General features: G+C 40.1%; 1 protein-coding gene across 1 annotated transcript in view; it reads left to right on the top strand.

Moving 5' to 3' along the window:
• Positions 1-14,748, top strand: part of tspan9a (tetraspanin 9a) — a 241,109-nt gene that overhangs the window by 68,602 nt on the left and 157,759 nt on the right. The window contains exon 3 of the mRNA XM_059334368.1: positions 2,810-2,875. The gene's annotated coding sequence lies outside the window, so the exon portion shown is untranslated. The remainder of the gene's footprint in view (positions 1-2,809; positions 2,876-14,748) is intronic.

Here is a 14,748-nt window from a genome sequence, read left to right as displayed (position 1 = left end):
TTAAACTGGGATGGCGTGATTCATGGAGGCACAAAAAAGCCAAAACAGCCTGCTTCACACTCATTTCAGTAAATGTTTCACAACTAGATTTTTGGCATTCCTGCCTGAAGAATGACTAAAATTAATCTAGCAGTCCATTTTTATGTCCGTATAAACTGTTTCAATAGACACCACTTATACCAACAGTTCACCTTGAATATTGCCATTATCCAGAGCGCAGTAAGTTTTATCTCAATGCTTGTCTGTACAGCAGCACCGCAGTTCCTGACTGAAAGCCAGACGTTCTCAGCTGACTTGCCACTGTGTGCCAACACTGGCCGACGCCGCCTCATTCACAGCTGTGTGAGCTCTGCATACGCCACAGCTGCAGGGCTCCGCTCTCTCCCATGAGACAAATGATACCCCATTACCGCACACAGCACAGCATCGGCTTTTCAACATCTCTCCCCTTTCGCTTTCTTATTAAAACAAGGTTATTTGCTTTGTGGTTTTCATTGCGAGCCCACATATTATACTTCCAGTCTGTAAAAAAAAAAAAAAAAATGACACCTTGAGAGCCTTTAAGTGTCCCTCTGAGTGTGAAATTTGTTTTTTTACATTCTTGATTCGTCTCGAGAACAGAGGCGTTGGAATGCCAAGGTCATCTTTCTTTTTTTGTCGGATCTTGAGGAATTGTGTTTCAATGCTTTCATGCAAACAGCCACAGAGCTGTGAGAAGACCCTCTGTGTAAAACAGAATGCCATGTACGCCTCTCAAGATAACTAGCTATCATCATGGCTGCTGCAGGAGGCGCACATGCACTCATACACACATGCTTTACATGCTGTATACACACACACAAACAGGGTAGAGGGCCACAGATGGTAAATATAGCTCATAGAGAGTGAGTGATCACATCTCAAGCCAAATTACAGTCTGTTTATAGCTATAGGAACATTACTAACTCTGCTGCATGATGCCTGATGACCAGAAACCAACATCCATCTCCGGACTTTGTGCTAAATGAATGCTGACAGCCATCTTGGTTTTTTTTTTTTTTTTCCATGGACACTGTTTAGAATTGGCCGTCCAGTTGGCTGTCCGCAGCCCCCGAGGGAACAGGAAGGAGGCGAGCTCATAATGATGAGGAGTAATGGTGTAATGTAATTATATTTGTCTTGTTACACAGTGCGCCAATGGAGCCCTAATTAATCGTGCCCGCTAATGGGAGGAACAAACTGTCTTGTTTTTGCCTGCTGTGTCACTCTTTGGTTCGCTCTGTACAGCGGTTGGCACATTCTGCCTCTATTGATCACTCTGTTTTTCTCCCTCTCTGCCTCTCGATATCTCTCGGTTTCCTTATTATATCAGTCCTCACCTCCTGCTACATAAATAGCATGCTCACTCTCCTCTCGTTGCTTTTTTCTGCCCCTGTTGTGCGTGCCCACCCAGCCACACAGTGCTTTCCACTCTCACTCTGACCTTAGGTCTTTAAACGTTGTATCTTTTGATAGAAATTGAAAACCCTGAAGCAAATTCATTCAGTCATGTCGCCGCCTTCGTATAATAAATGTGTTTGTAATGAAAAGATCTTGTGAAAAGATGGAGAAAAGTCTTAGAGTAAGACAATTCTGATGAACATAGTGAGGTTCACACCTGACTGGAGGGATACAGTGTGTGCACTCCCTATCAATCAAGCTCCGAAGCCTCAGACAATGTGCTTGAATGGACATTGACTTTGCAGTGTCCTCCTGCGCACATACGAACATTTCAGCTCTTCTCAAATCTCCAAAAGATAAACCTTGAATAGATTGTGCTGGAAATTGAAGACATATCGAAATACAAGCGCCATCCTTGTAGAGAACATGACATTGACATACAGAAATAGCCCCTCTGGCACTGACGTCGACCATTGTCCTTCGGTGAGCTTGTGCAACAGCTTCTGCAACAGATAGAGGGGGAAACTTTAGCCACCATTCCTCACAATAAAATGGAAATGAAAGCAGCGGCTGTGCCCTCGTAAGTCATCGTGTGGGGAAAAAAGTGACCCCTCTTGTAGGAGATTGAGGCGCTAAATCAGCCTGCAGACACCTCCTGCTCCTCTCATCTGAAGAGGGCTCCTGGAGAACCATCATTCATGCTGGAGAGCAAGAGTAGCGCTTTGATATTCCATGTTGCCTTCCTTGACTGTGCGGCTGTGTACCTGTGTTTTTTTTTTTTTTTTTGGTGGTATGCCCGCTGCATGTGTTTGATCTCAGTAGTGTGCTTGACAAAGACAAGCATAGAAGGATACAGAAAGAGAATTGCATATGTGCGCTGCTACATAGGTGTGATTCGGACAGTTGCGTTCGCTTTCAAGCCTCGCCCTTTCACCCCGACATGTCGCCCCGTGTTCCTGCTTTCTGCTGCATGCGTGCAGGGTCGCCCTCTAAGGGCTTTAATGTTTTCAGAGGGGCTCGGACCAGCTGGCCGACCATACTGTAAAATCACGGGGAGACAACTTAAGTGTTCTGCTGTGTAACCTGCTGTAAACACACTCTGCCCGAGGTTGCGCTGTGGACGCTGTTCAAATTTTAATAACTACTCCAGGCTGTTCTGATGCTGCGTTCCTGCTTTATTGTTTGAATAAGATTTTTTTCTCTTCAGGACATTATAATTCATCGGGTGTAGAGGAGGCAGCGAACACCAGCTTGTATGAGAATGCCCACTGGTTGACTAATTTAATAAATGAAGCTGTAGATAAAAAGAAGAAATGAACTCAAGTGTGATATTTCAAGTTTCACTGGCCGTAAGACCACAAACTGACTGACTCACTGTTTGTTTTTGCAGATTTCTGACCTGCCCAGCTTGAGGTTCAGACAGTCTCTCCTCCTACTTCTCATCCTCTGAGGAAAGGTAAGAGTTCTGCTTTCACCTGCCGCACCCCTGCTCCATCTGCAATGACAATCTGTTAACATCGCAGCAAAATGAAACTGAGCCTCTAATTACCCAGGAGGATTCGGCAGCACTCCTCCTCGAACACCTTGTGTGTATTGCTCTGTTTATTCGACAAACCCACACATATGGAAAAAGCACACAGTTTCTTTCACATTTCTTTCATTCCAGCCTACGCTGTTGCACCTGGGATTTTCTCTGCGCGCACAGCTGATTAAGATAAAGATTTAGCAAGGTGTCCAGGTTACAGTAGACCCTCCATACATGTGCGGGTGAATCCCCTGAAAGTGTAGCAGCCACACTGATAACCACCCAGAGCTCCCTGTTGCGCGGTACCTGCTCTTCAAAGAGAGACGAAGTTTAAAGGGGCTAACTAAAATTAGCCAGGCAACAGATAACCTGTGCCTTGAGATCAAAGCCGGGGCTGAACTGTCAGGCTCTTCGCCGGCGCCTGTGGTGGCACGGCCGAGCACAAGGAGGAATGTGGAGCGAGAGAGACACAGAGATGGGCAGCGGGTGAGAGAGGCTGCAATGCTATTCATGCAAGGGGATGAGTGCTGAAGAGGCCCCTTATGGAGGTGTAAAGTTCCACGGCAGGAGATTATTCACAGGAGGTTTGGATTGAAAGGGTCAGGGTTTTGTGTGTTGCACATCACCTTCCCACACTGCAGCTCTATTACACAAGTCTTGGCATCCTGTAAAGCTTTACAGGCTGCAGCACACACACACATATGGTCGCTATATGTTTGTGTGCATGTGCTTGACAGTCGGATGGCTGTTTTCCTGTGTAATGCTTCACTGTGTTATGCTGCACCCCTCAAACCACATTTCATTTTTTCTGCAGGAGTTTCCATTACCAGGGGGGTCAGTATGCAGTTCATCAAACTAAATTCATCCCCAAGTACCTCTTTATAATGAACAGGAAGCTGCTGGCTCTGGTATTTAGTGCTGGAGGACAGCTAATCAAAGTCTCTGTCAATTATATATATAAGTATTATTTACATTTTCTTTTCATACAATTAAACCCTCAGTGTTTAGGCTTGTTCATGGTTGTAGTTCAACCATGTATCTATTACTTATAACTAGTGGTCGACCAATACAGGTTTTTTAAGGCCGATGCCGATTCCAATTATTTTGACATCAGTCTTAACCGATCCCTGATATGTGCTGCCGATTTTTTTGGGCCGATTCTTGAAGCCGATATTGCCTTTTGTCCCTCCATTAACATGATAAAAATGACACAATGATAACAAATGTTACACAAGTCTCAATTTAAACAAATGAAATAAACATTTATTTACAAAACAAACAAAACATATTAACAGTTAGCAAACAATGTGTATGCTGTTCTAGGCCTGGAGGTGGTGGTGCCTCAGATGATCCACATATTTGATGTGTTTTTTTTTTTTTCTGGTATCAGCAGCAGCTCACCAGAGAATGGAGATGTTGCACCAAGCCTTGTCTGCTGTTGGCTCAGTGAAATAGGCTAATTGATCTCTGAATGCACGCACATATCGGCCGATGCTAATACAGTTAAAAAACGCAAATATCGGCCCGATATATCGGCCGGCTGATATATCGGTCGACCTCTACTTATAACTGACTTTTTCAACTGTTTAATAGAGCAAGACTGATATTGGACTATCATAGACATATCAGTGACTGTCTGTCCAATATTCACTGATAAGAAAATATTTTTACAGAACATAAAATACAGAAAATTATGCTTAAGGTGATTTAGAAATTTCGAGCACTTGACAAACTACTCACTCATGACACCATTTATATCAGTATTTTAAATTATTTTTTATACCGTTATTACTTTTAGCTACCAATTTCAACTATTTATTCTCATACTTTAGGAGATTATTTAATCCGATTATTATTACTTTTCGCCAAGTTTTTGAACTGTATATCCATGACTTTTATCAAACTATTTATCATTACTTTTAACTGACTATTTCAATAAACAAACTTGGTATTATTTCCATGCGTGGGACCTTCAAGCTGCTCTGGCAGCTCTAATAAACTTCCAGGAGTCTTTCCACCAAATGTACAGGATATGTACAGATAGTATTAGTGAACAGAGAAGGATCTGGAATTACCTCCATCACATTTTGGATGCACCGATTGGTCGGAGGCGAGCCAGACGGCTTTGGACGAGACCTGGGAGATCTAGTGATGGTGGAGAACTTTGTGGAAGGAGTAGCTGATGAAAATGTGTGGTGTGAAAACTTCCACATGCCCAAAGATGCTCTTATGGCTTTAAGTCAGGGGTGTCAAACTCAAATACACAATGGGCCAAAATTTAAAACTTGAATAAAATCGCGGGCCAACATTGAACAAATAAACCTTTTAATATATACCAAACATGTTTTGCTTTAACATTAAATATGGAACCAGCAACGCTTATAAACATACAATATATAACTAAATAGTGCAGACATGCAAAATGAAATTTCAAATAAAAAACACATCAATGTCATTAATTTATTAAATAAAAATTAAATAAAAATCGTATGCCTCTTTTCTATTTGCATCCTTCTGATTTAAATATCAAAATAAACTTTTTCAACAGGTTAATAAATTCTGCCTTTCTTTTCGCCATTTTTGGGAAGGGGTAGCTGGGAGACAGCTCTAGCTTGAAGTTGCTATGACGACTGTCACAGAGGAGCGTTTCTGGGTCCTGTCCTGATTGACGCGCCAAAACAACAGCAGGGCATTGTGGGATTTGAATAATACCGGCGGGTCAGCTTTTATAGTACAATAATAAGATAATAATTTGGTATTGCCCCGCGGGCCAGAGTTTGACTACCCTGCTTTAAGTGATGCCGCCTGGCTGCATACAATCCAATTCACACACTTTTGCGTCACCGTATGCAGCAGATTTCCTCCCGAAAATGCTCGTCTAAACGAGGAATAAAAAGTGAAGACGCGACGCCACTTTTGCGTCTTCATTTCAGATCGTCATCATGTAAACATAGCCTAAATTCACAGAAACTACAGCCTTTTTTACAACCGCTAACCATATGTGTATGTACAGTGATGTGTGTGTCTTTTTTGGAACGCTCTGCTCATATGTGTTGTTATGGGTGCTATTGACAGATGGTCTATTCTGTCTTTTAGGTTGGAGATCTTGGTTCTTTACTTTAAAGAATAAAAATACCACAATGTAAAAATGCCCTGATTCAGAATTGGACTTAAGTAGATGTGAAACAACTATTAACACTGAAATTATCCAAAGTTAAAGTACTCAGAAATCAGAGAGAACTCTTTGTGTTGGTGATATTTGTTACACAAAGTTACTATTAACCATAGCTGTCAGATAGAAATGTAGTGGAGTAGAAGTGTAAATACACATAACATTTTCCCTGAGTAAAGTAATTCAGTACATGTGCACACTTTTTTTCCTCTCCTGTCCAAGCTGCTCAATGCATCTGTGCTCTACTGACACTTTAAAGGATTTAAGTAGCCTTCATTTCACTAAATCCTTTTTCAGAATAAAGTCAATTTCTCCTTGAAGGATCAATATTCTGTTAATCGTGCCTTCTTGTTATTGATTTCCTGCTTTAATTAAGGATTGGCAGCAGATTACAGACACCCTTCTGTAGCAGATCAAACAGCACTTTTAATTAAATTAGGCTACTAAATTGCTAAAATGTATGTGATAATGCCAATTCCATATTATTCTAAGCATTAACAGGGATTTTCTATTGTAGATGAAGGATTAATAGGTAATTCTTTTTATGATCATTTGGATTTAATTGAAGGGGCTCTTCCCATCTCTGTTTTTATATAAAAGCGTGTATATATTACTTACATAGAAACACAAGATAATGCAGAATCAGATGATAGCCTCAAAATCCTCCATGTTTGCAGTGTTGTCTGCAGGGAAACACTTGTATTTTCACTTGTCTGTTGCTGCTTTGGCTTGGCATCTCCAGCGTTACTCTTACATCTCATTTGGATTGTCAGAGATTGAATCTATATCTTCCACATGTCTGCGACCAGCTGTATCCTGCTTGTTGCTTTTCTCACCATGGAAGGTTGCAGAGAGTTTCTGTGCAGGAGAGAAACACTGAGAGAGAAAGAGAGGGACCACGAGTCCTGTAAGGTTGGTGTTCCGTGTGATTAAATGTGCAATTAGGCAAAAAAACAACACTGCATGCATTTGTAGCCAGGGTTGTTTCGCTGTGTACATGTTGTTTTACGGCCATAATTAGTGCATGCATGTTCTGTATGTGTGTCTGCTCTTGAACCAGCATATCATTTGGTTATATTGACACACAAGGACACATACAAACGGTCTCAGCCTGCAGGTTACGCACCCTTTGGTCCTCTCAGCCTCTCAGCAGTGGCCTTGCTGGTCAGAGAGACGGGCGGGGGGTGTTATTGATATCCCTCCTGTTATACTCGCTGAAAGATACTGACTGATGCTATTCCGCCACTGAACCATTTACATATTTATTTCCCCGGCCAAACAGCACCACATGCACTGGTGGCCACCGGAGACCTTATATGCCTGTCTTTAATTGGCTATTGATTGACTCTACTATGGCAGTGGGAGACAATAAATTACCGCCTGCTTGAGAGGAGGGAGGTGGCAGACAAGTTGAGCGTTGGGGGGTGTCGGTGTAATTCCATGTGTCAAATCTGTGGTTGAATTATTTATACGCGTCTCATTTTTATTTATGTAGCGGGGATCAATGACGCAATACATAACGTAATGATGGCAATACATGCTCCGGCTTGGACGCAGTTTATTTGCATAGGTCAACACACATGGGTTCTGTCAGGAGAGATGGTGTGAGCGTGCAGACAGAGGCTCAGAGTATTTGGAATGGATGAGCAATTAAGTTTGGTTCTCCGAAAGCCTCCCATTTGACATGAAATTGGTTCCTCCACAGCTTTTTATTGTCAACATAAATAATGTAACAATATGTATGTATGTATGTGCAACTGTTTGCATGTAAGTCTGTCTCATAACAATGCAATATGATGACTCGCTCCTCTGAATGAATATTAATGAAAAATAAGGCTTTTCATAAGGTTGCACGGAATATTTTCAACATTTGCATGTCCTGTTTTGGATGGAGAGGGATTTCTAATTTCTCCAACCAGGAGGGTAATTACTCTGCATATTTGTGCATGAGCAAGCTCATCAGAGCTATTATAAAAAAAAAAAATATTTAAAATAGAGAAAAGTGACCTCATACTACATATCAAGAAACAGTATGTGTGATTTCAAGCTTTTTTCCCATATTTTTTTTATGGAAATTCTCATTCAAAACTAATGATGTTAGATATGCTAGTGCTGACAATAACTGTGATAAATATTGATGATGATAATATTGTTTTTAAATATTCCAGCGCCTCTTAAATAGTTCCTGTTTCTTTGTTTTATAAGCTTTTGTACAGTTGTGGTTATAGACTATCTCTACCTTGCTATATTCAGAGTTCTGTTTCTCAATATCATTATTTTGAATTATTTTGGCCACATTAAGTGTGTGGTGAAAATGTAATGACAGATCTATACAGAACTATACTTATGTTGAATTATACGTAATAACAATGTTGTACAACCCTAAATTGGGAATTTGCTGATCCTTTGTGACATATATTCAATAAAAAACTGTATAAAGACAACATAGTTTATATTCAAACTGACATAATGACTGAAATTTTTTGTTTTAAATTCTGAATTTTATGGATTTTTTAAAAATTCACATTTGATAAAACATCCAAACTATTTTGGAGTCAGGTTTTAAGTAGGTTTAAGTGAGTGAATTCTTGCCTAAACCTTTAATTTATACTGCTCATTCTCAGCTAGTCTCACCCAAACCACTACTGGCACGCGAGCACAGTAAGGTGTCACTCACAAATGACCACACACACATTCTCCCCCAAAGTTTAAATGACCACACACACTACGCAGACACTTCAACCTCGTCATTATTTCTTTAACCTGTTGCTTTGTTCGCTCAGTCGCCCAGTCCGTCCATCCAAAACCGCTTAATGTAACCAGCCGGGGCGGAGCCAGAGGAATCTGTTTGCAGAATTCCTCAGCTCCGTCATGCTCCAACCAACGCTGGGAACTATCCCGGGAATGTCCCCTCCTGCTGTGATGCACACATCCAGGTCCTGTTCCGGTAAATGCCAGCCGGCTCACATGAGCTTTGATGCTAGCCTTTGCACGTGAACGCCTTTTGCATGTGTGTGTGTGTGTGTGTGTGTGTGTGTGCATGTGCGAGCATGCGTGTTTGTGTGAATGCTGACAGGCAGCCAGCTCGGGTATTGATCTGTAGCCATTCCGACTGGAGCCCAAAGGGCAGGCTGTATCATCTGTCAGTCTACTGAGAAGGGCATTACGGCCGCACTGATCTTAGATCACAAATCCCACTCAGAGAGGAGGGAGGGGGGAGGGGGAGGGAGTCACAGAGGTGGAAAGCAAGAAAGACAGAAAGATGCTGAAAGCATGAAATAAGAGTTAGGAAAGAGTGTGTGTGTGTGTGTGTGTGTGTGTGTGTGTGTGTTCTTGTAATTCCTACGTAGTGAGGACCAGAACACGTTTTTAACCAACAGAGTGAGGACATTTTTGCAAAGTGAGGACATTTCGGCCGGTCCTCACTTCTTTAAAGGCTTTTTTGAGATATCAGACATTTTTTAAGGATTAAAGGTTACATGATAATGATAATTAACTGAACCTGTATTGTGTGGTTACAAAACTAACTAAAATTATAGTAAAAATGTCCTTCATTTTCATCTTTGTCAACTTTTTTCATACATAATGAAGATGGATAATAAAAGGAAATAAAGGCAAAATTTACTGTGACCTCTTTTAATCTCCCACCCAACAAATAATCCATTACAAAAAACTAAAACTAACAAAAACTAACTGAATTTGAAAACAAAAATTCATAACAAAATTAAAACTAAAACTAATGAAAAATCCAAAACTATTATAATCTTGCCAGGGAATTCACTATTACAATGAGGGTCCTCACAAAGATAGAAGTACAAGAATGTGTGTGTGTGTGTGTGTGTGTGTGTGTGTGTGTGTGTGTGTGTGTGTGTGTGTGTGTGTGTGTGTGTGTGTGTGTGTGTGTGTGTGTGTGTGTGTGTGTGTGTGTGTGTGTGTGTGTGTGTGTGTGTGGAGTGCTACAGTTGCCCTCCATCCAATCCTCCACAAGTCTTTGTTGATTGAGACAAGCAGATATTCTTTTAGGACCTGTGGGTGAAGACTGGGTGACCTTTTCACCTTCCATGACCACCCACATGCTTCACCCCTCTCTCCCACTCTTCTCTGTCTCTCCCAGCGGCTCTCTCCACACCTCAGTGACAACACAATTACACACCACTCAGGCAGCATACAACACTCCATACACACCAGCTAAATTTAACAGCCACATATATACTCTATACACACAAGCACATAGCCCTAGGGACAAATAGTAACTCCTAATCATCTGCAGAATGTATCACAACCCTGCTCATAATGACTGTAAAATGACTTCAAAGGTTACAATATCTCTTGCCTAGATAAGGACATGAAATGAGCTCATTTTAATGCTTTTTTCCTCTTCCTAAGATGTTAAGTGACTTTGCTGTTTTGATCTTTGTCTTATTTTTTTTCTTCAATCCCCCTCACTGTTATTGTCTTCATTCACTGGCCTCTGGTATAAAATCTATCCATTGTAATCACAACTGAGATTGGGTTTGATTTTAAGTTGTCTGAAAGGCAACAAGGCCCCCGTGTTGTTTTGTAAGAGATAGACACAGCTGATTGTATTGATAAAATCCAAGGTCGCCACAACTAGTCGTGCATGACTCCGCTCCGCCGTGCTCCTTCACAGTGATTATTCCATTACCCTAAATCTTCTAAATCTGTTCCCACCACACATTTAACACGCTGATGGGTCTCTGTTTGTCTGCAGTTGAAACCTTTCATGACACCAACCCTCGGAGTGTGGGAGCCGCTGAGACTCGCAAAGCAGGAGTGCCGATAATGGATAGACGTGGCCCATTTGTATTTGTTTGTCTGTTACCTTTTTATCCCCGCTAATGGATGAATGACCTGTTTTTGCACTGGCACATGTGCCTTTTGTGCTCGACCTGAAAAAATACTGATATTGATTGACTGAAAGTCCCATCTCACATCAACACGAACGGACAGATTGCAACGGCTGCTCTTTATGGTCAAATCTTTACCCGTATTGGTCCCTATTTCTATATTCAAAACCAGACCCAGAATTAAATTTAAAAGAATGGAAAAAGGGAGTCTAGATTTCCCTAACCTGAAAAATATATTATTGAGAAGCCAAGCATAGGTCAATGGTTGCATGGATGTCTCAAGTTAAAAATACTATATATGTGTTGGGATAGAACAGAGTGATTTCCCAAAGGTGCCCTTAGACACAATCCCATTTGAATGAATGGACCAAGATACCTGGAGAGTAAATAACACTAAAACTAGCAATGGTTTAGAACTATTTTAAATACTCAAATGTGAGAAAGAAGAAGTTAAGGCTCCCCATATGATCATCTAGAGCAATAAAGATTGCACTAAACATCGACTTTCTTCTACCCAAATTAGAAGAAAGGTTTAAAAACCAGCAAGGAAATCATGCAGGCTGTTTTCTCTCACTGTCCGCAGCTTTACCTAAGAGAAATAATGCAGAATGCAGAAAACACAAAAGCGTGAGCAGGTGCTGGTGCAGCTTAGTTGCCAAAGTAATTATAACAGGGAAGGAGGAAGTGAGGCGACATAAATAAAGATATTTTCAGATTAAAATGTAAAATAATGATGCAGGCATAAAAAAAAAAAAAAATTAAAAAAAAATTGGAAGTAATTCAAATGGAAGATAAGATGGGCTTTTTCAGGACTCTGGTGGGAAACCACAGACACAGAATTTGGCAAAACATGAATAATGTAATATGCTGAGATATTGAACTGCCCTTAGAACCATATTGCTTTTTATTCAAAGTATTACCGGAGGACAACGATGTGGCATTCCTACTGAGAGCCCCACTAATTGCTAAGAAGATAATCAGTCTCCTGGCTGAGGCTGCAGCCCCCCACGGTAACACAATGGAGGGAGAATGTTAAAGATGTTTACTGCATGGAACACATAACCCCAAGACTACAATTAAAAACGGATATATTCCTGACTAAATGGTCCCCGATTATTGCCTAAAATTTCAATTGATGCGATCTAAGGGATAGTGAAACAATTCCTATGGAATTTCTTTCCTTAAAAACAAAGCAAATTAATACAATAAAATAAATGATACATTTTTTTAATTTGTTTTCCATGTTGGTAGACAATTGTCCCCATTCATCTCTTCTTATTTCTTTTTGAGAATGGACATGAACTCTCCCCTCACATGTTTAAGCCTGTGTTGTCTCTGAACAGAAGACTGGACTGTACGATTGGACAATAAAGTGTATAAAAAATAATGGACATAGCCACTGTGATGTCACCTATTACTTTGGTGACTACGGTTCTTGGTTTGGCATTTTGGCCATCACCATCTTGGTTTGTGACTGTTGCCATCTTGTTTTTTTGGAATGAGAAGTGACGTTATCAGCGAATGCTTGAAAGCTAGCTTAGCAAGGTGCATCTGTAATTCAAAATACACTAAACAAGACATTTTTAGGTTAACAAAATGTTACAATTAACTTTAACGAAAGATAAAAACACATGTGCCGTGGTAACAACCATACAATCACAAGATAGCTACTCCCTAAAGCAGCTATTGTCAACCTTGGGGTCGGGACCCCAATTGGGGTCGCGAGATGATTTCTGGGGGTCGCCAAATCATTTTGGAAGTCAGCTCTGTCTCCACTGTGTTAAAGTGTTCATGTGTTAATGTGTTTAAGTCTTTTTGGTCATTTAATGTCTTTTTTTGGTCATTTTGTGGGGTTTTTGGTCAATTTGTGGTCATTTTTTTTCTTTTTTGGGTTATTTTGTTTCTTTTTTGGTCATTTTGTGTCTTTTTTGGTCAATTTGTGTCTTTTTTTGGTCATTTTGTGTCTGTTTTTGGTCATCTCGTGTCTTTTCTGGTCATTTTGTGTCTTTTTTGGTCACTTTGTGTTTTTTTTTGTCATTTTCTTTCCTTTTTTTGGTCATTTTGTGTCTTTTTTGGGTATTTTTTTTTCTTTTTTGGTCAATTTGTGTCTTTTTTTGTCATTTTGTGACTTTTTTGGTCATTTTGTTTCTTTTTTGGGTGATCTGAACTGTGCGTGTGAGATTCTGTTCAGTGAGGGGGGGTCGCGGACAACATGCATGTTAAATTGGGGGTCGCGACTCAAAAAGGTTGAGAACTACTGACTTAAACAACTGCCTCAAAATCAAGGACGCATTTATATTTAATACATTTTATCAAATATATTAAGTGAAATGAAATGACTACAGAATAATTTATTACAGTGTATATTGTTGTTTTTCGAGGGGAGACCAGTCTGGACCTAATCAAGGCCCAGTCTGTAAAACTGTGATCATTTCAGCAAAAGTGATTGTCGTGGCCTAGCACCCAGCCATCATGGGCTCTGATGTTGTGGTATCAATCATTTGTAAGGTGGGGCATTTTTAAAAATGGATTTTGGATGAAAACTCAATAAGGTTCAATTCAGCTTCACATAGCTTCTAAGAATTAAGTTGTTTCTTATGAGCCATTTTTTTCCATTTGTCATGTAAATGATTTATGCAGTGCATTTCTAGTAATTGATTTGTCTGCATACTGTAACTCAATCAATTCCCACAATATATGTCACCCATAATAACACTTCATGTGATTACAGCTGCCTGCAAATTAGCCTTCATACCTATAATCACATGCTGGTTGTATTTGCACGTTTATATTCCACCTCCTCCAATTTACATGCCATTTTTTTCTAAGTCGTGGCTGTTTATAAGTCATACTCCCCACTGTTTTAGCTAATCATTTAATTAGCTAAAATCTAAAAAAAAGTCTTGTATCTGTCTGCTAATAACACAGTCTGTGGTTGTGTGAAACAAACGCCGATAACACAAGGTGTCTTCCTTTTGAGGCAGATAACACATTTTACACACAGGGTTACCAAATCAAAAGCAGCTCTTGCAGGGAGGTATCGACCGTTAATAAGGCTGAGATGAGCAAGAGCCTTTTGTTAGAGCTTCAATAACTGATGAGGGATCAACAAAGATGGCACAGATAATCTTGTTCGTCACAGAAATGCATGAATATTGATTGAAGATAATACAACTTAGAAACCTTGCTCAGTTGAACCCTACACAAGCTCAGATATACAGAATAAAAGATTAGTCTAACCCTTAAATGTCTCACTGTGCTTCAGTGTTCATTTTAACACATCATTTAGTTAAATGATGTGTTTTGTTGATAAAATATATGCACGTGGGTGGATTGGAGACCAGTGTTTCATATTCAGTTTTTGGGGGGAATTTCAGAAGCAATCAGTAATGTCTTGAGGCAGAACAAAGCATGCCAGTCCATTAAGTTTTGAAAAAAAAATGACAATAAAAAGTACTTGTTAAAAGAAAGTACAAGTCAATTTGAATTGAGAGTGAAGTTCTTTCACCTCAATTTTAATATTCATTCAACTTCTCTTGCGGAAAATGGCACCTCAAGACCCAATCTATGCTGTGTGTTCAGAGCCAGGGCACAGAAAGATTATACGAAGAATTTAATTATGGCTTATATCAACCATCAGTATCCTAAAAAAAAAGGCCTGAGTTACAAGAAAAGTAACTACTCTAGTCCGCCAAATGAACACATCTCACTCTTTCTGTGTCGGACTGCAACCTGTCTGCAGCACCAGCAGTGTTTTCTCCCCC

This window comes from Centropristis striata, chromosome 6 (genome assembly GCF_030273125.1).
Source record: "Centropristis striata isolate RG_2023a ecotype Rhode Island chromosome 6, C.striata_1.0, whole genome shotgun sequence".
Lineage (NCBI taxonomy): Eukaryota > Metazoa > Chordata > Actinopteri > Perciformes > Serranidae > Centropristis > Centropristis striata.
Note: the sequence above shows the minus strand (reverse complement) of the source record. Positions and strands in the feature narration are given on the sequence as shown.